The sequence below is a fragment of the Bos taurus genome, chromosome 13 (genome assembly GCF_002263795.3).
Source record: "Bos taurus isolate L1 Dominette 01449 registration number 42190680 breed Hereford chromosome 13, ARS-UCD2.0, whole genome shotgun sequence".
NCBI lineage: Eukaryota > Metazoa > Chordata > Mammalia > Artiodactyla > Bovidae > Bos > Bos taurus.
Genome location: NC_037340.1, coordinates 30,640,879 through 30,645,478, shown reverse-complemented (window position 1 = coordinate 30,645,478; position 4,600 = coordinate 30,640,879). Strand labels below are relative to the sequence as shown.

The window sequence follows — 4,600 nt, the reverse complement described above, 5'->3', positions numbered from 1 at the left end:
AAGTCTATGCTCCAACCAGTAACGCTGAAGAAGCTGAAGTTGACAGTTCTATGAAGACCTACAAGACCTTTTAGAACTCACACCCAAAAAAGATGTCCTTTTCATTATAGGGGACTGGAATGCAAAAGTAGGAAGTCAAGAAACACCTGGAGTAACAGGCAAATTTGTCCTTGGAATATGGAATGAAACAGGGCAAAGGCTAATAGAATTTTGCCAAGAGAACACACTGATCATAGCAAACACCCTCTTCCAACAACACAAGAGAAGACTCTACACATGGACATCACCAGATGGTCAACACCGAAATCAGATTGATTATATTCTTTGCAGCCAAAGATGGAGAAGCTCTATAGTCAGCAAAAACAAGACCAGGAGCTGACTGTGGCTCAGACCATGAACTCCTTATTGCCAAATTCAGCCTTAAATTGAAGACAGTAGGGAAAACCACTAGACCATTCAGGTATGACCTAAATCAAATCCCTTATGATTATACAGTGGAAGTGAGAAATAGATTTAAGGGACTAGATCTGATAGATAGAGTGCCTGATGAACTACGGATGGAGGTTCATGACATTATACAGGAGACAGGGATCAAGACCATCCCCATGGGAAAGAAATGCAAAAAAGCAAAATGGCTGCCTGGGGAGCCCTTACAAATAGCTATGAAAAGAAGTGAAGTGAAAAGCAAAGGAGAAAAGGAAAGATATAAACATCTGAATGCAGAGTTCCAAAGAATAGCAAGGAGAGAAAAGAAAGCCTTCCTCAGCGATCAATGCAAAGAAATAGAGGAAAACAACAGAATGGGAAAGAGATCTCTTCAAGAAAATTAGAGATACCAAGGGAATATTTCATGCAAAGATGGGCTCAATAAAGGACAGAAATGGTATGGACCTAACAGAAGCAGAAGATATTAGGAAGAGGTGGCAAGAATACACAGAAGAACTGTACAAAAAAGATCTTCACGACCCAGATAATCACGATGGTGTGATCACTCATCTAGAGCCAGACATCCTGGAATGTGAAGTCAAGTGGGCCTTAGAAAGCATCACTATGAACAAAGCTAGTGGAGGTGATGGAATTCCAGTTGAGCTATTCCAAATCCTGAAAGATGATGTTGTGAAAGTGCTGCACTCAATATGCCAGCAAATTTGGAAAACTCAGCAGTGGCCACAGGACTGGAAAAGGTCATTTTTCATTCCAATCCCAAAGAAAGGCAATGCCAAAGAATGCTCAAACTACCACACAATTGCACTCATCTCACATGCTAGTAAAGTAATGCTCAAAATTCTCCAAGCCAGGCTTCAGCAATACATGAACTGTGAACTTCCAGATGTTCGAGCTGGTTTTAGGAAAGGCAGAGGAACCAGAGATCAAATTGCCAACATCTGCTGGATCATCAAAAAGCAAGAGAGTTTCAGAAAAACATCTGCTTTACTGACTATGCCAAAGCCTTTGACTGTGTGGATCACAATAAACTGTAGAAGATTCTGAAAGAGATGGGAATATCAGACCACCTGACCTGCCTCTTAAGAAACCTATATGCAGGTCAGGAAGCGACAGTTGGAACTGGACATGGAACAACAGACTGGTTCCAAATAGGAAAAGGAGTATGTCAAGGCTGTATATTGTCACCCTGCTTATTTAACTTATATGCAGAGTACATTATGAGAAACGCTGGACTGGAAGAAACATAAGCTGGAATCAAGATTGCCGGGAGAAACATCAATAACCTCAGATATGCAGATGACACCACCCTTATGGCAGAAAGTGAAGAGGAACTAAAAAGCCTCTTGATGAAAGTGAAAGAGGAGAGTGAAAAAGTTGGCTTAAAGCTCAACATTCAGAAAACGAAGATCATGGCATCTGGTCCCATCACTTCATGGGAAATAGATGGGGAAACAGTGTCAGACTTTATTTTTCTGGGCTCCAAAATCACTGCAGATGGTGACTGCAGCCATAAAATTAAAAGACACTTACTCCTTGGAAGCAAAGTTATGACCAACCTAGATAGCATATTGAAAAGCAGAGACATTACTTTGCCAACTAAGGTCTGTCTAGTCAAGGCTATGGTTTTTCCAGTGTTCATGTATGGATGTGAGAGTTGGACTGTGAAGAAAGCTTGCACCGAAGAATTGATGCTTTTGAAGTGTGGTGTTGGAGAAGACTCTTGAGAGTCCCTTGGACTGCAAGGAGATCCAACCAGTCCATTCTAAACGAGATCAGCCCTGGGTGTTCTTTGGAAGGAATGATGCTAAAGCTGAAACTCCAGTACTTTGGCCACCTCATGCAAAGAGTTGACTCATTGGAAAAGACTCTGATGCTGGGAGGGATTGGGGGCAGGAGGAGAAGGGGACGACAGAGGATGAGATGGCTGGATGGCATCACCGACTCGATGGACGTGAGTCTGAGTGAACTCGGAAGTGGTGATGGGCAGGGAGGCCTATCGTGCTGCGATTCATGGGGTCACAAAGAGTCGGACATGACAGAGCAACTGAACTGAACTGATGACCTAAATATCAAAATCTGTGCATTTTTCACTTCTAGCAAAGTGGGTGATTCCTCCACCCATCCACTAAAGACTGAACAAAGCCGCAAAACATCATCTGCGATAAACAGATAGGGGAAGGATCGTGGGAGATTAGAACTGGAAGACCTGTAATTGTTTGCAATTGGTTTCCCTGGTGGCTCAGGCAGTAAAGAATCTGCCTGCAATGCAGAAGACCCAAGTTCGACCCCTGGGTGGGTCAGGAAGATGCGCTGGAGAAGGGAATGGCTACCCACTCCAGTATTCTTGACAGAAGAGCCTGAGGAGCCTGGTGGGCTACAGCCCATGGGATTGCAAAGAGTAGGACATAACGGAGCAATGAAAACTTTCACTTTCACTTGTTTTCTATTGATACACAGCATCTGTATTTAATATACACAGGCACGCTTAACACAGTAAGACAACAATAACCATGGTACATACATTCAAAATTGTCTGTTTAGTCTTTGTTGAGACTTTCTCTGTGCATACCATTTTCAACTGGCTTTTTTTTTAAATTTTTTGAGCCTGTGAGAAGAATGAAATTATGCTTATTAAAAATATGTATATTTCTGGAGGGATATACATTCCTATAACCTTCATTATGATGCTCTTAATTAACCAATATGCCTCATAATAAAGTATCTAGCTGTCACCAAAATCAACACTTCTCAGTTATTAATAGATTAAGGAAAGAATGTTAATTTCTTCAAGCTCCATTTCATTTGGTCTCATTACTTCAGGAGCCAGATGGTTACAGGGTTGGACCTGTCAACAGTTACTGTGAGGAAGAATACATTCAGAAACACCCAACTCAAGTATGAATAACAGCTGAAAAATGAATTCTGAGGTAGCTGTGCACAATACATAAGGCAGGGCAGAAAGTTACTCTGCCGAGAAATGGAGAAAATTATGAATCAGGCACACTTTAATTGATGTTTCCAGCCTCCCCACCCCCCCCAACACTCTCTCCTTCCCCTACCCGAACCCCATTAAATTCTCTCCCGGCGAATCACAGCCCCACGGCTCCAGCTGTGCTGTAGAGCGGCTTCCCATTTTCCAGGTGTCTGTTTCTCTTGTCCCTCGTGCTGCTGGAATTTGACAGTTCTCCTACACTGTTGGTTGATTGATGATGTCAACTTGGAAGAGACAGTACCACCAGCAGCCAATTTTTTCAAGATGTTTTCTTCTTTGATTTTTAAAAATCCTTTCTGAGCACTTCAAAAGGAAATCACCCTGAAGGGCATCACCTGCTTGGCGCCTCAGCCTGCTGGGTGGCTGCCTGTGATGGGAACGTCAAACAGAAGAGTTAGTTGCCCATTCTTTCTTACCTGTTGGGTGAAACAACGTCTAGGTGTCCCAACAGCTCTCAGGTCCCATCGCGCGGTAATTCACCTGAGTGATGGTCAGTGTTCAGAGATAAGACACAGGATGTTGAAACTTCAAATCCTCCTTTGGGTGAAGTGTCTGTGCTTTCAAGAGAGTTATTTGCTTGGAATGCACCGCAGTCCTCTTTATCTGCCAAGCAGGGTCAGAGTTTTCTCCTTACAAGGTATTTTGTGATGTTTACATGTGAAGTGTTACGCAACTCCAATCCTGTGCCACAGTAATTCACATGGTACTGTTTTGTATTTCTGCTGCTGCTGCTAAGTCGCTTCAGTCGTGTCCGACTCTGTGCGACCCCATAGAGGGCAGCCCACCAGGCTCCCCCGTCCCTGGGATTCTCCAGGCAAGAACACTGGAGTGGGTTGCCATTTCCTTCTAGTCATTCTTAACTGCTAATGTGTCTTGATACCTGCCCCCTAGCGGACCTGAAGCAATTTACAACGTGCTTCTTTTTTTTAAATTGGAATGTAGTTTAAATATTATATTAGCTTCTACTCTACGATGAAGTGAATCAGCTATATGTATACATATATCCCCCTCCCTCTTGGGCCTCTTTCCCCTCCCCAGTCCCACTCATCTAGGTCATCACAGGGAACTGAGCTGAGCTCCCTGTTCTAGATAGCAATCTGCTTTTATTACCTTTTTTAACGGGGGGATTTAAATAGCACAGATTTGATGATTTGGGGTCAT

General features: G+C 43.1%; 1 long non-coding RNA gene across 1 annotated transcript; it reads right to left on the bottom strand.

Annotated features, from left to right (window-relative positions):
* Positions 1–2,871: 2,871 nt before the first annotated feature.
* On the bottom strand, positions 2,872–4,326 carry LOC132346854 (uncharacterized). The gene is made up of 2 exons (XR_009496819.1): positions 3,920–4,326; positions 2,872–3,806 (listed from the first exon to the last, which is right to left on the bottom strand). It is a non-coding gene; the product is annotated as an uncharacterized lncRNA (long non-coding RNA).
* Between the last annotated feature and the right edge of the window lie 274 nt (positions 4,327–4,600).